Source organism: Salmo salar, chromosome 01 (assembly GCF_965601325.2).
Source record: "Salmo salar chromosome 01, fSalSal1, whole genome shotgun sequence".
NCBI lineage: Eukaryota > Metazoa > Chordata > Actinopteri > Salmoniformes > Salmonidae > Salmo > Salmo salar.
In genome coordinates, this window is record NC_138291.1 from 161,329,899 (window position 1) to 161,348,926 (window position 19,028).

The window sequence follows — 19,028 nt, forward strand, 5'->3', positions numbered from 1 at the left end:
CCCCAAAAAATCCCCGTTGATTCAACGTTTTCACATTAAATGTTTTGGTGGAAACAATGTCAATTCAACCAGTGGGTTATTACGCAAATGACGTCCCCCGCCTCTCTCTCTCTCTCTCTCTCTCTCTCTCTCTCTCTCTCTCTCTCTCTCTCTCTCTCTCTCTCTCTCTCTCAAGATAAGACGCGCCGTCGACTGTCTCTCCCCTCCCTGCTTCTCCCCATGCCCCTCTCGTTATAAAGCTGCGTTTCCGCGCTGTGAGTCCCTCCACACAGAACAGCCCAGAGGCGGCAGAGAGACGCACCAACACATCTCACACGAGAGATCGCGCATCTGTTCTGTCCGCGTGGCTACATACAGCAGGTGACTGGCTGAGCATTTAGAGATAAACATAAGGTAAATTTCCGCTCACTCTCACTCAGACATTTGACTTCATTCTTCAATATGTTTGTTGTCTAGCTCTGGTGCTCCGATATTGTCCCTCTGCTTTTACGCATATTAAAAAAAAAACAATTCCATAAATATGTAGGAGACAGAGTGAGGGAGAGAGAAAGTGAGGGAATACAGTTATGTTACCGTTTATTCAGTATTCTAGTTGTTGTCTTGAAATATTGTGTTTTTTTTAAACGCTGTTAATCATTCAGTGTGGGTTAAAGAGATGTTTCAGCGCGAGGGAACCCTATTGACTCCAGTAAAACGTGAATATTCGTCAATCGCATGCAGCGATCTGGTTTACCGATGACCAAACGCTAAGGAAGATGAATTACCGGCGTGTGTGTGTGTGTGTGTGTGTGTGTGTGTGTGTGTCAGGGGCGGAAATCGCGGGGGGGACGGGGGGACACGACCCCCCCATCCTGGGAAAAATATGATTTGTCCCCCCCAATATATCACTGAAACATAACTATGTAATTTAAATAATATTAATAATACGCAATGAAAGCAATTGTGCTGATTATAGACACTTAATAGCGCGTTTTTAAGTTTCAAAAGATTGCGACCCCCCCACCCTTTTCCTCACAATGGTTTGATCCACTGGCAAGGTAACAGAGGGGTCGTATCTACTGTCTGAAAGGCACTCAATGAACGTAACTGACGTGAGGTTAATCCAGTCAATCGCGCACACACACTAGCTGAATATGCAGAGCTAGCGCGCAAATATGAACTATTAAGCTAGCTAGTACCTATTCCATTTATGTGGCCTCGTCAAAGATGGAATCTTTGCTATCGTCAATTTATTCCGAGATCAGCATGCAGATGATGTAAGTTAGTGCTTCAAAGTCCCTGTGATAAGGTTAGCGATAAACTGAAGTCCAAACTGAACAGAACTACACTCTCTTCTACCATTGTCTTAAATATATTTAATGGTCTCGTTGCAAAAGCTAAATTGTCGCAAGGGAACTTTTATTTATTTATTTTATTTAACCCGGGTAGCAAAGATTATAGCAAACACCACTGAAACTGAATTGGTGCTCGCTAGCTTTGCAAATTCAGCTATTGTTGGAAGCCAGCCAATATGAAACAAACTATTAAAATTACAAAAGGTTGCAGCATATGTTGTGTAAATGGTGAACTCATACAGCTGTCAACTCTTGTCATTTTAATCCGTTTCACATTTGCTAGCTACCTTTTAGATCGAAGCCCAAATAGAATGATAAAAGATAAGATGATAGAAGCCCATCTCCTACTGTAAATAGCCTACACACTGTGTGTGTGTGTAGCCAGCCAGCCAGGTAGAAAAATGGCAGAAAAATAAAAGACGGACATCAGAGTATTTTTCAGTACACCAAAACGCAAAGTAAGAACCCTAGTAGCCTAATATCTCAAAGACTAGTTGATAAAATGTTCATAAGAAAGAAATTAAATTCTAATGGAAATGTTTCACAATGATGTCATTAGGCATATTAGGCAACAGATGGCACACAGACAGCAGAGTTGGGGACAGATATGCAGGGACAGACTGGCAGAGACAGGGAGTCTCAGGTAAGTTTGTTGAGTCTTTGTTTGGCAACATTATGAAAGGTTCTCAATTTTTTTTACTTGTAAAATAGGAACATAATTGGAAAATGCCATGGATACCCCCACTCTCAACTTAAACTGGTGACTGAACTAAGATTTGTTAAAGGCAATGGTATTGCTGTTGTGAGTAGTTGTGTAGTTTTGGGTACCGGTAGTTAGGAGTACGGCAAACACCTTATTTCTTTGGTTCCTCAATATACATTTACCATATTACAATGTAGGCTATGTGTTACAGCACTACTTTTGGTGTCCCCCTCAGGAATTGCTCTTGAGAAAATTTCATGTAATTGTCCCCCCCAAAGTTGATATCAGATTTTCGCCCCTGGTGGTGTGTGTGTGTGTGTGTGTGTGTGTGTGTGTGTGTGAGGGAGGGAGGGAGGGAGAGAGAGACACAGCGAGAGAGGAGGGGGGGGCTCTTTCTCCTTTCTCTCCTTTCTGTTGTGAAGCCATTTGACAGTTTGAAAATCATTGGTAATTGTTTGAAAATTAAATTGTATTGGTCACATACACATTGTTAGCAGATGATAATGCGAGTGTAGCAAAATGTTTGTTCAGTGTAATCTGTTTAGTTCTCGATTGTTGTCAGTTTAATGAATTTAAAACGTTTATAATTTAACCTTATGCAGTGTAGTTAGCCTACGAGAATTTAGGTATGCTACAGAAGGCCTAAACTATTGTAGCCTATATCAGTGGTTCCAAAACTCTGGGGCGTGTTCCCTAGGGCGAGGGGTTGGCAGGGGGTCAAAAAAGGAACTCAGTCTGGCTTTAAACTTGGTATTACTAGTTGTAATAGTAGAATGCACAAGGTGCCTTTTCAAAATTGGGAAGTGCATCATCAGTTCCTCTTGTCATGTTAGTCATTGTATACCTTAGAGAGCTATTTATAACTGGTCAGAACTGTCCAGGTCAACTAGCCCATGTCAGCTAACATTTTTTATTTTGTTTTTTTTTAGCCCATAGATATTGTTGTAATTTTTTAGTCACTCAAATATAACATTAATACACATTAGACATGGTTAAATGTATAGAATTTCAAGAAAATGTGCTTTAAAACAGAAAAATTGTCTTTGCACCCCATGACAAAATGTGTAGAATTGCAGGAAAGAAGCTTTAAACCTGGAAAATTCTCTTCACCAACAAGAGGGATGTGAACAGTTTGTGTCATGAACAGTCATGCTTGTACCCATAGAAATAGATGTGGCGCTCACATGCACGGGGAAGGGGGAGGTTCCCCAATGCTAGAAGGGGGGCCTTGTGTGAAAAAGTTTGGGAACCCCTGGCCTATATGATTGTAGCTAAATTTGATATCAAATAAAGAATCAGGACAGGTTTGTCTGTCAGCAGAACTCTGGTAAAGGCTGTAAGGCAGAGACACAGAATACTTTTCAATTATTATCCAGCATATTGTCCTCCAGGAGTGGCTGTGTCTGTCTCACCTCAGTTCATGGACCTTGGTAGGACAGGAAATCAACCAACCAAACAACCAATAAATGTATCTGTATAGTTGGTATTTTTATGAGGAAAAATAACAAGTGTGTGTTTCTGTGTGTGTGTGTGAGAGTTTGTGTGTACTTGTATGTGTGTGCGCGGTGTGTGTGTATCTCACTCTGCTGTGATTTTAAATGGGTTCTGCTCTTATCAGTGTAGATAACGCCTGGCTCTGATTGGTAGACGCCGAGTGTTCAAGGCGTGCTGTGTACCCAGGTTACTCCTGAGAAAGGATCAATACCAGACATCCTGTAACTCTGTGCGTGTGTGCCTCCGTGTGTGCATGTGTGTGTGTGTGCATGTGTTATAACATGTACAGTGTTGAAGACAGCACATTTTCAGTGAAACAAATGGCAGTGTATTATAACATGTACAGTGTAAAAGCAGCACATTTCCCAGAGCAGGCCAACAACACACATAATGAAGTGTTACGCAATAACACAGCAGCTAACACTGCTGAATATGGAGGGAATAACTGCAGTGGAAATCACAGGTTGTGTGTGTCTGTCTGCGTGTGTCTCTGTGTCTGCGTGTATCTCTGTGTGTGTGTGTGTGTGTGTGTGTGTGTGTGTGTGTGTGTGTGTGTGTGTGTGTGTGTGTGTGTGTGTGTGTGTGTGTGTGTGTGTGTGTTTGTCTCTCTGTGTATGTGTGTGTATGTGTGTGTTTATGCCATTAGTCACAGAGTCAGACCACAATAGCCTGCTCTGTCATTTCACCTGCCGTTTTGACTTAATGCTCTTTAGAATCTGACATAATGTGTGTCACACACACCCATACACACACACACACACACACAAGGTTAGATGGGGCCGCAGCAGTTGTGCTACTCTCCCCGTTACTGTTTAAACCCCTGGTCTTGGAGTGCAAAACGCTTTAGTTAAAGCTACTTTAGTTCTAGACCTGTTCCTGGTCCTGGAGAGCCACAAGCTTTAAATCAAATAAAATCACATTTTATTTGTCACATGCTTCGTAAACAACAGGTGTAGACTATCAGTGAAATGCTTACTTACGGGTCGTTCCCAACAATGCAGAGAGAAAGTAGAGAAAATATTAAAAGTAAAACACGTGATAATAATAATAAATACATAATGAGTAATGAAGGATATCTTGGCTATATACACATGGTACCAGTACGGAGTCAATGTGCAGGGGTACGAGGTAATTGAGGTAGATATGTACATATAACTATGAATAAAGTGACAGATAACAAATAGTAGCAGCAGCGTTTGTGATGAGTCAAAAAAGTTAGTCCAAAAAGTGTCAGTGCCGATAGTTAAATAGTTTACCAAATAGCTACTGGACTAACTATTTAGCAGTCTTATGGCTTAGGGGTAGAAGCTGTTCAGGGTCCTGCTGGTTCCAGACTTGGTGCATCGGTACAGCTTGCCGTGCAGTAGCAGAGAGAACAGTCAATGACTTTGGTGCCTAGAGTCTGACAATTTTTAGGGCCTTCCTCTGACACCGCCTGGTATAGATGTCCTGGTATATTTAGATAGAGCTACAGGCTTTACAGAGTCAAAATGACAGAGTACATTTGACTCTAATTGAAGAATATTTTACTCTGCCACAGATAACATTTGGTGCCAGTCTAAGAAGGGTAAAACGTACTCTGGCAACAGAGTTATTTTTTTCACAGTTGAACATGCTCAATTTAGTGTTGATATTTAACTCTGCGTCATTGCGTTTCACTCTGTCAGTATTAATTAACAATATCTGTTACTATTTTAACTCGATGCAGTTTTCAGTATTCTACAGCAAATTATTTGGAATAATGTTTACTCTCACAATATAATCACAATAGTTAATTCAACTCCTATGGAGTCAAACTCAACACCATTTTACCCACAACTTACATTCAGAATGCCTGTCAGAGCAGTGAGGAGAGTACTGTTGTTAGACTACCTACAATATGTTAACTGGAACAGCCTTCTCACTAACGGTTACAATAAATCCAACCATTTACAGGTTAGATTTTTTTAGAAAATGCACATTACATATCATTGTGTAGCATAAGATCAAAAACAATTAACAGTCACTAGTGAAAGTCTACACACACCCCTTGCAGTCTCCACATTTTCCTGCCTAAAAATGTTATTTAAAAAATATTGTTTTCCTACCGATGAACACAACCTACTCTACATTTTCAAAGTGAAAGAAATATTTACAGAAAATCTTCAAAAGAGAAATAAATTAAGATGTTGTAACGGGCGTCGTAAGGATTGGACCAAGGTGCAGCGGGAACGTGTATACTCATCTTCTTTATTAAATCAAAAGAAGGAAAAACAAACAAATCACGTATACAAAACAACGAACGACACTAACAGTCCTGTCAGGTGCACAGACACAAAACAGGAAACAACTACCCACAAATCCCATTACAAAAACACCCCTATACAGAGGACCTTCAATCAGAGACAACGAGGAACAGCTGCCTCCAATTGAAGGTCAATCCAATGAACTAAACATAGAAATAGATAGACTAGACTGAACATAGAAATACACTAACATAGACCAAAAAAACCCGGAACACATAAAACAAACACCCCTCTTACATAAGTACATAGCCCAACAAACCCCAAACCACATAAAACAAACACCACCACCACGTCCTGACCAAACTACAATAACAAATAACCCCTTTACTGGTCAGGACGTGACAGATGTATTGATTGTGTATGTCTTCACAGCCCAGAGGTAATACTTGGTGAAAGCACCTTTGACAGCAATTACAGCTGTGAATCATTTAGAAAAATATTCTATCAGCCTCGCACAACTTTTAGGGCTGCATACAATACCGGTCAAAAGTGTGGACACACCTACTCATTCAAGGGTTTATCTTTATTTTTACTATTTTCTACATTGTAGAATAATAGAGAAGACATCAAAGCTATGAAATAACACATATGGAATCATGTAGTAACCAAAAAAGTGTTAAACAAATCAAAATATATTTTATATTTGAGATTCTTCAAAGTAGCAACCCTTTGCCTTGATGACAGCTATTGCACACTTTTGGCATTCTCTTAACCAGCTTCATGAGGTGGTCACCTGGAATGCATTTCAATTAACCTCTTGACGTTACCCTAGGATAGGGGGCGCCACAGCGCATTTTGGAAAAAATTCGTGCCCATTTTCAACGGCCTACTAATCAGACTCAGAAGCTAGGATATGCATATAATTAATACCTGTGGATAGAAAACACCCTAAAGTTTCTAAAACTGTTTGAATGGTGTCTGTGAGTATAACAGAACTCATATGGCAGTCAAAACCCCGAGACCGATTGAACCAGGAAGTGGAATTCTGAATTGTGGACTCAACTTCACGTCGTCGCCTATAATTCACACCGTGAGATATCGTTTATTGAGCACTTCCTATTGCTTCCACAAGATGTCGCCAGTCTTTACAAAGTGTTTTGATCCTTCTACTGTCGAAACTCAGTGAATGAGACGCGTTGGAAATTGGTCACAGCGGGAGGGCCATCACCATTATGACGCCGGAGGCCCTGTCTACCCCCACCTTTGGAAACGTTTTGAAACACATTGAAATCGTCCCCCTCGAATCTTATTGGCTCTCTTGTTGAAACAGGCTCTGAAGATTTATGTTATACAACGTTTGACATGTTTGAACGAACCTAAATGTGAAAAAAAAGTATTATTTCGAAACCACTGTGGTTTTATTGAACAAAAGAATGCATGCATTGTGTAACATGATGTCCTAGGTGTGTCATCTGATGAAGTTTGTAAAAGGTTAGTGCTGCATTTAGCAGTTTTTTGGTTATTTGTGATGCATGTGTTTGGTCGGAAAATGGCTATGTTGCTGCTTTTTACGATGGACTCCTCTAACATAATCTAATGATTTGTTTTTCCTGTTAAACCTTTTTGAAATCGGACGACGTGGGTCAATTCAGGAGAGGTGTATCTATAAAATGAACAAAAAAAAAGTTTTTTTTTTTTCAAATTATTAAATTTTGTTATGCTAATGGCGATATGATTTTTCGCTGGATTTTGATCCCGCTGACGGGATGAGACGCTGAAGAGGTTTTAACTTCTTGCGGATCAGTGGGACACTAGTGTCCAATTTTGACATGAAATTGCAGAGCGCCAAATTCAAATGAAATATAATATATGCCTTACCTTTGAAGATATTCTTCTGTTGGCACTCCAAAAGGTCCCAGTTACATTACAAATGGTCCTTTTGTTCGATGGTCCTTTTTTATATCCATAAAACTCAGTTTAGCTGGCGCGCTTCAGTCAATAATCCACTCGGGTTTCCCTCCATCAGAATGCATACAAAATGAATCCCAAACGTTGCCAATAAACTTATCCAAACAAGTCAATCAACGTTTATAATCAAACCTTAGGTACCCTAATACGCAAATAAACGATCGAATTTAAGACGGAGAATCGTTATTGTCTTTACCGGAGAAAAATACCAAAGAACGTGCTCTCATTCACGCGCTTGGAAACACTACAGCCAAAATGGGAGCCACCTAGAAAAACTACAATTTCTGGCTCATTTTTCCAAAAAACAGCCTGAAACTCTTTCTAAAGACTGTTGACATCTAGTGGAAGCCCTAGGAACTGCACTCGGGCACGATTTCGCCCTATTATAAAAGTGCCAGTCATTGAAATCAGTGGTAGGATGATTTTCATTTTTTTTTTGGGATGGTTTGTCCTCGGGGTTTCGCCTGCCATTTCAGTTCTGTTATACTCACAGACATTATTTTAACAGTTTTAGAAACTTATATGCATATCCTAGCTTCTGGACCTGAGTAGCAGGCAGTTTACTTTGGGCACGCTTTTCATCCAGATGTCAAAATACTGCCCCCTATCCCAAAGAAGTTAACAGGTGTACCTTGTTAAAGTTAATTTGTGGAATTTGTTTCCTACATAATGTGTTTGAGCCAATCAGTTGTGTTGTGACAGGGTAGGTGTGGTATACAGAAGATAGCCCTATTAGGTTAAAACCTGTTAGGGCTAGGGGGCAGTATTGACACGGCTGGATAAAAAACATACCCGATTTAATCTGGTTACCACTCCTACCCAGTAACTAGAATATGCATATACTTATTACATATGGATAGAAAACACCCTAAAGTTTCTAAAACTGTTTGAATGGTGTCTGTGAGTATAACAGAACTCAAATGGCAGGTCAAAACCTGAGAGATTCCTTTACAGGAAGTGGCCTGTCTGACCATTTCTTGAACTTCTTTTCCATCTCTATCTTTTACTAAGGATCTCTGCTCTAACGTGACACTTCCCACGTCTTCCATAGGCTCTCAGAGCCCGGGAAAAAACAGAATGTCGTCATTCCAGCCCCAGGCTGAAACACATTATCGCCTTTCTCAAGTGGCCGATCAAGGGACTCTGGGCTTATGCGCGTGACCCGACCGCCCCCGCCTTTGTGATTTTTTCCTCTGTTTGCCGAAAAGGAGATTCCCTGTCGGAATATTATCGCTTTTCTACGAGAAAAATGGCGTAAAAATTGATTTTAAACAGCGGTTGACATGCTTCGAAGTACGGTAATGGAATATTTAGAATTTTATTGTCACGAATTGCGCCATGCGCGCGACACTTCTTTACCATTTCGGATAGTGTCTGGAACGCACAAACAAAACGCCGCTATTCGGATATAACGATGGATTATTTTGGACCAAACCAACATTTGTTATTGAAGTAGCAGTCCTGGGAGTGCATTCTGACGAAGACAACAAAAGGTAATCAAACTTTTATAATAGTAAATATGATTATGGTGAGTGCTAAACTTGCCGGGTGTCTAAATAGCGAGCCCGTGATGCCTGGGCTATGTACTTAGAATATTGCAAAATGTGCTTTCACCAAAAAGCTATTTTAAAATCGGACATATCGAGTGCATAGAGGAGGTCTGTATCTATAATTCTTAAAATAATTGTTATGCTTTTTGTGAACGTTTATCGTGAGTAATTTAGTAAAATGTTAGCGAATTCCCCGGAAGTTTGCGGGGGGTATGCTAGTTCTGAACGTCACATGCTAATGTAAAAAGCTGGTTTTTGATATAAATATGAACTTGATTGAACAAAACATGCATGTATTGTATAACATAATGTCCTAGGGTTGTCATCTGATGAAGATCATCAAAGGTGAGTGCTGCATTTAGCTGTCTTCTGGGTTTTGGTGACATTATATGCTGGCTTGAAAAATGGGTGTCTGATTATTTCTGGCTTGGTACTCTGCTGACATAATCTAATGTTTTGCTTTCGTTGTAAAGCCTTTTTGAAATCGGACAGTGTGGTTAGATTAACGAGAGTCTTGTCTTTAAATAGCTGTAAAATAGTCATATGTTTGAGAAATTGAAGTAATAGGATTTTTAAGGTTTTGAAAATCGCGCCACAGGAAAAAAGTGGCTGTTGAGTAGGTGGGACGGTTCAACCAAGTCCATATTATGGCAAGAACAGCTCAACTTTTTTATTTATTCATTTTTATTTTACTAGGCAAGTCAGTTAAGAACAAATTCTTATTTTCAATGACGGCCTAGGAACAGTGGGTAAACTGCCTTGTTCAGGGACAGAACGACAGATTTTTACCTCGTTCGGTTACTAGTCCAACGCTCTAACCAAGAGAAACGACAGTCCATCATTACTTTCAGTCGTGAAGGTCAGTCAATGCAGAACATTTCAAGAACTTTGAACGTTTCTTCAAGTACAGTCGCAAAAATCATCAAGCACTATGATGAAACTGGCTCTCATGAGAACCGCCACAGGAAAGGAAGACCCAGAGTTACCTCTGCTGCAGAGGATAAGTTCATTAGAGTTAACTGCACCTCAGATTGCAGCCCAAATAAATGCTTCAAAGAGTTCAAGTAACAGACACATCTCAACATCAACTGTTCAGAGGAGACTACGTGAATCGGGCCTTCAAGCAATGGACATTTGACCGGTGAAAATCTGTCTTTTGGTCTGATGAGTGCAAAGATTTTTGGTTCCAACCACCGTGTCTTTGTGAGACGCAAAGTAGGTGAACGGATGATCTCCACATGTATGGTTCCCACCGTGAAGCATGGAGGGGGAGGTGTGATGGTGTGGGGCTTTGCTGGTGACACTGTTGTGATTTATTTAGAATTCAAGGTCCGCTTAACTAGCATGGCTACCACAGCATTCTGCAGCGATATGCCATCCCATCTGGTTTGCGCTTAGTGGAACTATCATTTGTTTTTCAACAGGACAATTACCCAACACACCTCCAGAATGTGGAATGGCTATTCGACCAAGAAGGAGAGTGATGGAGTGCTGCATCAGATGACCTGACCTCCACAATCACCCGACCTCAACCCAGTTGAGATAGTTTGGCATGAGTTGGACCGCAGAGTGAAGGAAAGCAGCCAACAAGTGCTCAGCATATGTGGAACTTAAAAAAAAATGTAACATTTATTTAACTAGACAAGTCAGTTAAGAACAAATTTGTATTTACATTGACGGCCTACCAAAAGGCAAAAGCCTCCTGCAGGGACGCGGGCTGTGATTAAATTATTCAATATTTTTTTAAATAGGAAAAAATCCACATCACGACAAGAGAGACACCACAACACTACATAAAGAGAGACATAAGACAACAACATAGCATGGCAGCAACACATGAAAAACCCAGCATGGTGCAACACAACATGACAACAACATGGTGGCAGCACAACATGGTAGCAGCACAAAACATGGTACAAACATTATTGGGCACAGACAACAGCACAAAGGGCAAGAAGGTAGAGACAACAATACATCACATGAAGAAGCCACAACTGTCAGTAAGAGTGTCTATGAGGAGATGGAGATAAAACTGTCAAATTTTAGTGTTTTTTGCATCTCATTCCAGTCGCTAGTTCCCTGTGGCTCAGTTGGTAGAGCATGGTTTTTGCAGCACCAGCATGGTGTGTGCAACGCCAGGGTTGTGGGTTCGATTCCCACGGGGGGCCAGTACAAAAAAATGCATGAAATGGAATGTATGCATTCACTACTGTAAGTCGCTCTGGATAAGAGCATCTGCTAAATGACTAAAATGTTTAAAAAAAAAAGTAAATGCTAGCTGCAGCGAACTGAAAAGAGGAGCGCCCCAGGGATGCTTCGGGGACCTTTAACAGAATGTGACTGGCAGAATGGGTGTTGTAGGTGGAGGATGAGGGCTGCAGTAGGTATCTCAGATAGTGGGGAGGGAAGCCGAAGAGGGTTTTATAAATAATCATCAACCAGTGGGTCTTGTGACTGGTAGACAGAGATAACTAGTTTGCGGAGGAGTATAAAGTACAGTGATGTGTCCTATAAGGAGCATTGGTGGAAAATCTTTTGGCCAAACGGTAAAGAACATCTAGCTGCTCGAGAGCACCCTTACCTGCCAATCTATAAATTACGTCTCCGTAGTATAGCATGGGTAGGATGGTCATCTGAATCAGGGTTAGTTTGACAGCTGGGGTGAAAGAGGAGCAATTACGATAGAGGAAACCATGTCTAGATTTAACCTTAGCCTGCAGCTTTGATATGTGCTGAGAGAAGGACAGTGTAGCATCTAGCCCTCATCCCAAGTATCTTTATGGGGTGACTTCCTCAAGCTCTAAACCTTCAGAGCTAGTAATCACTTCAGTGGGGAGAGGGGCATTCTTCTTACCAAACCACATTACCTTTGTTTTGTAGGTGTTCAGAACAAGGTTAAGAGCAGAGAAAGCTTGTTGGACACTAAGAAAGCTTTGTTGTAGAGCGTTTAACACAAAATCCGGGGAGGGGCCAGCTGAGTATAAGACTGTACCATTTGCATATAAATGGATGACAGAGCTTCCTAGTGCCTGAGCTATGTTGTTGATGTAAATTGAGAAGACCATGGGGCCTAGGATCGAGCCTTGGGGTACTCCCTTGGTGACAGGCTGTGGCTGAGACAGCAGATGTTCTAACTTTATACACTGCACTCTTTGAGAGAAGTAGTTAGCAAACCAGGCCAAAGACCCCTCAGAGACACCATTACTCCTTTGCCGGCCAACAAGAATGGAATGGTCTACTGTATCAAAAGCTTTGGCCAAGTCAATAAAAATAGCAGCACAACATTGCTTAGAATCAAGGGCAATGGTGACACCATTGAGGACCTTTTAATGTTGCAGTGACACATCCATAACCTGAGTGGAAACCAGATTGCGTACCAGAGAGAATACTATAGACATCAAGAAAGCCAATCAGTTGATTATTGACAAGTTTTTCCAACACTTTTGATAAACAAGACAAAATATAAATTGGCCTATAACAGTTCGGATCAGCTTGATCTCCCCCTTTAAAGGAGCTCCTTAAAAACTTGACCCCAACAAAGCATCTGGGTCAGATGGTTTAGACTGTTTCTTCATTAAGGTTGCTGCCCCTATCATCGCCAAGCCAAACGCTGACCTTTTTAATCTGTCTCTCCTTTCTGGGGAGGTTCCCATTGCTTGGAAGGCAGCCACGGTCCTTTATTTAAGACCTCGGACTCAGTGACCGCCTGCAGGGAGAAACTTTGTAGCGGGGCAGGGGAGAAAAAGGGAGGATTATTGGGGTAGTTGCATTAGAAGGGTTGGGAGATGAGAAATGTTGGATGGGCAAGGAGGCATGGCTGAGTCAAATAGCAATCCTGACTTAATGAAGTGGTGATTAAAGAGCTCAGCCATGTGCTTCTTGTCAGTAACAACCACATCATCAACATTAAGGAACATGGGCAGCTGTGAGGAGGAGGGTATATTCTCCAGATCTTTAACCATTTTCCAGAACTTCTTGGGGTTAGACCCACAGAGAGAGAACTGTTCCTTAAAGTAACTAACTTTGGCCTTCCGGATAGCCTGAGTGCACTTATTTCTCATTTGCCTGAACAAGAGCCAGTCAGCCTGAGTATGCATGTGCCGAGCCTTTCGCCAAATGAAATTCATGAGGTGGAGTAACTCTGCCAGATCATGGTCGAACTAGGGGCTAAACATGTTTTCAATTCTCATTTTATTTATGGGGGCGTGTTTGTTAACAATACCACTGAAATTATCAAAAAAGAAGGTCCAAACGTCTTCGACAGAGCGGATCAAGCTGATTCAATACCAATTTACAGAGGCCAGGTCATGAAGGAAGGCTTTCTCATCGAAGTTTTTTAGCAAGCATCTATGAAAAATCAGGGCAGATCATTTCACTGAGCAGCCATTATGAACACAGACTGTAAAACAGTGATCACTAATGCCAATACAGAAAACGCCAGACTGATTGACTAGAGCGTCAACTCACTTGGAGCCTGTTCTAGTGGGTACTATTCTATAAAAACAGATATGATTGTCTGTCATGTATAATAGGGAATCATGTTAGCTTAAATAACATTTCTTCTTAACGTTTTACCTTACCGACTACACATCACTTGGCACAGGTCTGAATCATCCCTGATTAGAGGGGCTAGATGAAAAGTGCTGCTGAGATTGTGTGTGTGTCTGTGTCAGAGAGAGGGTTAGGTTGTTGACAAATATTTGGTTTGATCTTGAGCAGCCTGTCCTCAGTCTGCTGAATTATGTAAATGATATGTGTGTGTGTGTGTGTGTGTGTGTGTTTGTGTGTGTATGTTTAAAGATAAAGAATGGTCTCTTATGCAGAGTCACAGTGGGATGAGTGATCAGATGTGAAAGACAGTCAAACTCAATCAGGACAAATATGCTATGAATATGACACACACACACACACACACACACACACACACACACACACACACACACACACACACACACACACACACACACACACACACACACACACACACACACACACACACACACACACACACAGTCTTGTATAACTGACCCTGTGGGTACACATAATTCAGTCCCATTCAAAATCCTATTTTCCCTAACCCCTAACACTTAGCTTAACCCTAACCTTAACCCAAAAACCTAACCTTGACCCTAAACCTAACCCTAGCTACACACACATACACACGCACACACACAGTTGACTCCCCTGATCTTGCTCTGTCATCTCAACCCTGTATCTACTACATCATCTGTACAATTGTGTTTTCCAGTAAGAGGGCCACTACAGACTATGCTGGATTAACATAAAGAAGTATTAGAAGGGTTACATCATAGTAAAAGTACAGGAAGTAGCAAGAAGCACCAGGAAGTACACATGGCCTCTTGCCCCATATAGTAAAAAGTAGCGCATTATATGGGGAATATGCCTAAAGTGAAAAGTGGTGTACTGTATGGGGAATAAGGTTCAAGCAGAAAGTAGTATTTTGAGAGTGTCATTTGAGACTGTATTTCGGTCTACCTATTTCAGGCTGCCTAAAGTACTACTGAATTACTACACAAAACCTATTCGTGCAGTAGTGACTATGTAGAGACTCGTAGGGATTGTGTTGTGAATGTGTAGTTTATGCACTACTCAACTAGAGTTTTGTAGTATTCAGGTAGAGGTTTTTGCTGTTTGATGTTGGTTGATGGTAGTAAATAAATAGTCAAAACATTACAGCTTTACTACACAGGCGCGGCATAATACACACTTGTACATGAAATAGGACAAATATAAGCACCCACCTAATTATTTATAGTTCATATTATCTTTATTAAACAGGCTTTCTTAATAGTAATCAGGTACAGTTTTTACTACTTGATGTTAGTAGTAAATTAGTAGTCACAACACTACAACCAGACTACACCGGCTTTTCGCGACCGCAGAAGAAGGCAAAACAGGAAGTAGTTGATTGTTGTTATCTACTGTTTTTGACAATCCCGAATGTAGTCATCCTCATTGTTTATCAAATGTTTTTCTGTGTTGTCTTATGTGACCTCTGTTAGCAGATTATTAATTAACGGCTTATAATTGGTTGTCTCTTGTGCCTGTCTTTGGTTGTGCTTGTCTTTATTTTCTAAAAGGGTACGTTGTGAAGAAATGTGGCTGCAAAAAAGAGGGAGGATCTGAAGATAGTTATGTCAAAGCTGAATGAAGACAAGGCCTCAAAAGGATTAACAAAAGTGTAAATATGTAATTTAATATGTAATGAATTTCATAAAAAAATTTGAAGTTATTATTATTTGTTGTTTGATAATATAACTACAGTTAGAAACTTGAGGAAATAACATGTGCAATAGTCAAGTACATCTTAGTCAGAACGACTTACAGGAGCAATTAGGGTTAAGTGCCTTGCTCAAGTAAACACTGACAGATCTTTTACTAAGTCATCTTGGGGATTTGAACCAGCAACCTTTTGGTTAGATGATACTTGCCTTCTCATTTTGAGATTAGATTGAGATGGCGTAGACAACTATTGTAGGTTTATAATTTGTTTATGTACAAGTTTTGAAAACGCACAGAAACCTGTTTATTTTCATACACTATAGTTGTGGCTGCCCATAAGGTTATGGCATCACATTGTATTTAAAACATGGTTTATATATTATTGTTGTAATCAATGATTGCAGTATGGTTGTAATCCACTATTATTTTGGACTGAATCCTCCAAGGATTTCCATTGGAAATCATTTATGCATATTGCCACCAGCAGGAGGCGCGGTATGAACATCTCCCCTCCCCTCAACAACACTCGAAGAAAGATGTCTGTGACAACTCAAACCGTTTATGGTGACAACTCAAACTGTTTTTCCTCCTGTCTCCTTTTTCTTTCTTCTGTTAAACAGGTACTGTATGTGGTGTACACAAGCACATGATCTATAGAAAATGTTTGAGTCTAAATGGCTGTCTGAGTGATACTTACCGTTTATGTTGAAATTATAAAGTTTAAATGTGTAAATTGATCGAGTGAAAACCGTTAGCAATCTTGATATTGAGTTGACAGGGTTTTGCGTATAAGCTTGGCTAGCCCATAGGATAACGTAAGAAATGGCACCAGCTAATATTTTAGTTTGAACTTATTGATTTATAGCTCATCTGAGGTAATACTGTGGTTTATTTTCTACTTCATTTATATTTGCTAGGCCCTGTATGTCCCCATCCAAGTGTTCTATATTACAGAGTTGTATTTTTTTTTTAAAACGATATGCTAATGCTAAGCTAAATGCGCTAACGCTAGCCTGTCAAGTCTATAGGGTTGCTATTAGCTTAGCGGCCACCGTTAGCTTGCTCAGTATTGAGATGACTGCATTGGTTTATGGTTTATTTAGCTAAAGGTTAAAACAGACCTCCTTATATGTGCATTTATTTTCATTAAAACAGTACATTATTGTTAGCTTTTATATCATCAGAGTTTAAGATAAATACTGAGAAGGTTTATTTTGTAGTACAAGTCAATTTACAGTATTAGCTAGCATGTCTATTTTAAATACAGAGGATGTATTATGTTACTGTACTTACAGTACTTTCTAGTCTTTTACAGCATCTGGCTGAATTATTAATGTTTTCCAGGCTCAAACGTTATGGTCCCAAAGAACATCTGGAGGGCGGCCATGCAACCAGGCCAACAGATGGCAAGAGCGCTGTTGGGTGCTTTTGATGTTGACATGTTGCTGAAAAGCAACCTGAGAGGTATGTACAGAGATTGTATAGACCAGGCCTGGACAATTATTTTCCATGGAGGGCCACATTAGAATAGATTTTTGCCATCGCGGGCCAGAATCATATTACAGGATTATACATTATGTGTATGACTATGTTGACAGATATATCTACTGTAAATCATGTCCAGATATGCTACTTATTTTACTTTTTTAACATGTAAAGAAATAAACCACATCCATGTTCTCCTTTTGGTAGGTATTTTCATTATTAAACATCAATGAACTACACGGAGGGAAAAGTACACTGTGCATTCAGCACCACGGACAGAACTATTGTTAACGGGTATGCACAAAAACACAAGAAAAAGAGAGAGCTCAACATTACATTTAAACTACTCAATCAGTGTGAGGAGTGAAGTCTCTGATGGGCATTGACTAAAGCAGTGAAGTCAGGTATAGTTTCTGACGTCACCATGCGCAGGATAGGTGAGAGTCAGTAAGAGATGATCTGTGCCTTGACTTGTTATATTTCATCACTGAAAAGGTCTGTTCACATACATAGGTTGACACAAACAGTACAAACATCTTATAATCTTTGGAAAGTTTTGTTCATTGAGATCGATAAGCTCAAGTTGCAGGTCAGTGGGAGCGTTATCTACATTGAAGGTGAAAGGAGAGGAAACCAACAGCATGTCATTTTCCAACACTTTGATATCCTCAAAACTACGAGAAAACTCACTGTTCAAAGTACGCAGCAGTGATGTAAACTTCTCCCGCTGGTCATCTGATAGGGAACAGGCTAATAGTGTCGGAAGGTGGGTGAGATTGTTGGCTTCTACTTGGCGGATCAGGAGGAGTAATTTTCCCATGAAGGCTTTGACAAGGCTGTACATCTGATTTGCAAAAAGGCCCTTCACTTGTAGTTTGGATTTCAGTTCATTTACGAGGACCATGATGTCCACGGTGAAGGCAAAATTAAAAATGTATATTGCAGTTAAGGGAAATCCACATATTTTCCTTTAATTTGCAGCAATCTCTGACTTCAGGTCCCACATCCTTTTAAGAACCTTCCCCAAACTCAGCCATCTCACGTTTGTGTGGTAGGGGAGATCTGCATGACCCAACTGTCTCTTCCAACAGTGAGACAAACTGCCTGTGGTTTAAAGATTTTGCTCTTATGAAGTTTACCACTTTAGTGACTGTATCCACAACATGGCTCATTTTCAGAACACATTTACAGAGTACCTCCTGATGAATAATGCAATGCAGGAAAATAATTTTCTGATCCGGGTTCAGCTCAGCTACTTCATCTTGTATCCTTTTTAAAAGGTCAACGTTTTTTCCTGTCAAGTTTGGGCACCCATCAGTGGCCCCACTGAATCACTTTTCAAAAGTCAGTCCCAGCTTTGCAACACACTTATTAACCTCCTCCAATATATCTTTCCCTGTGGTTGTGCTCTTCATTGAATGCACTGAAGCAAGCTCTGGGGTTATGCCTTGTAAGAATATCAACAACTGCGCCGTGTCACGTGCATCACTGCTGTCATCCAGGGCCAAGGAGAAATAGGTGAAATCCTTTACCTTGTCTTTCAACTGTTGTTCCATATTCTCTGCTGCGATGTCCTCAACACACCGTGTCACTGTTTGTCTTGACAGGGAAACATTTTCCAACAGCTCTTTCTTTTCGGGGCAAAGTTTTGCTGCATAGTCAATTAAACATTCTTTAATGGCTCCGCCCACTGCCCTTTGCAACTGAGAAAGCAACTCTTTCGATGTACTTGCCCTCTGCTCAGAAGACATATTCCTGTGACATCAACCTGTCAGTCACTCTGTCCTCGTGCAGTTGTTATTTATACGTGCCATCAAAATAAAAGTCCCACAAGCGGTGGGAATTAAATAACAAATACGTTTTTCAAAACTTTACTATCGCAAATTCTTCATGTGATCTGAGCATGATTCCGCAGGCCGTATTGAATCAGGTCGCGGGCTGCATACGGCCTCCAGGCCGGCCTTTGCCCAGGCCTGGTATAGACCATAGAATTAGAAATACTATAAGGGGCATAAGCCCTTAGATC

At 40.5% G+C, this 19,028-nt stretch overlaps 1 protein-coding gene across 4 annotated transcripts in view; it reads left to right on the forward strand.

Moving 5' to 3' along the window:
• The first annotated feature begins 233 nt into the window (after positions 1-233).
• Positions 234-19,028, forward strand: part of LOC106567981 (neuropeptide Y receptor type 1) — a 44,015-nt gene continuing 25,220 nt past the window's right edge. The window contains exons 1-4 of one of the 4 annotated variants that reach the window (XM_045692164.2): positions 234-393; positions 15,376-15,476; positions 16,002-16,081; positions 16,862-16,981. The gene's annotated coding sequence lies outside the window, so the exon portion shown is untranslated. Of the gene's footprint in view, positions 394-14,303; positions 15,477-16,001; positions 16,982-19,028 lie in introns of those variants that run through there. The other 3 variants (XM_045692165.2, XM_045692166.2, XM_045692168.2) reach the window with 3 other exon arrangements.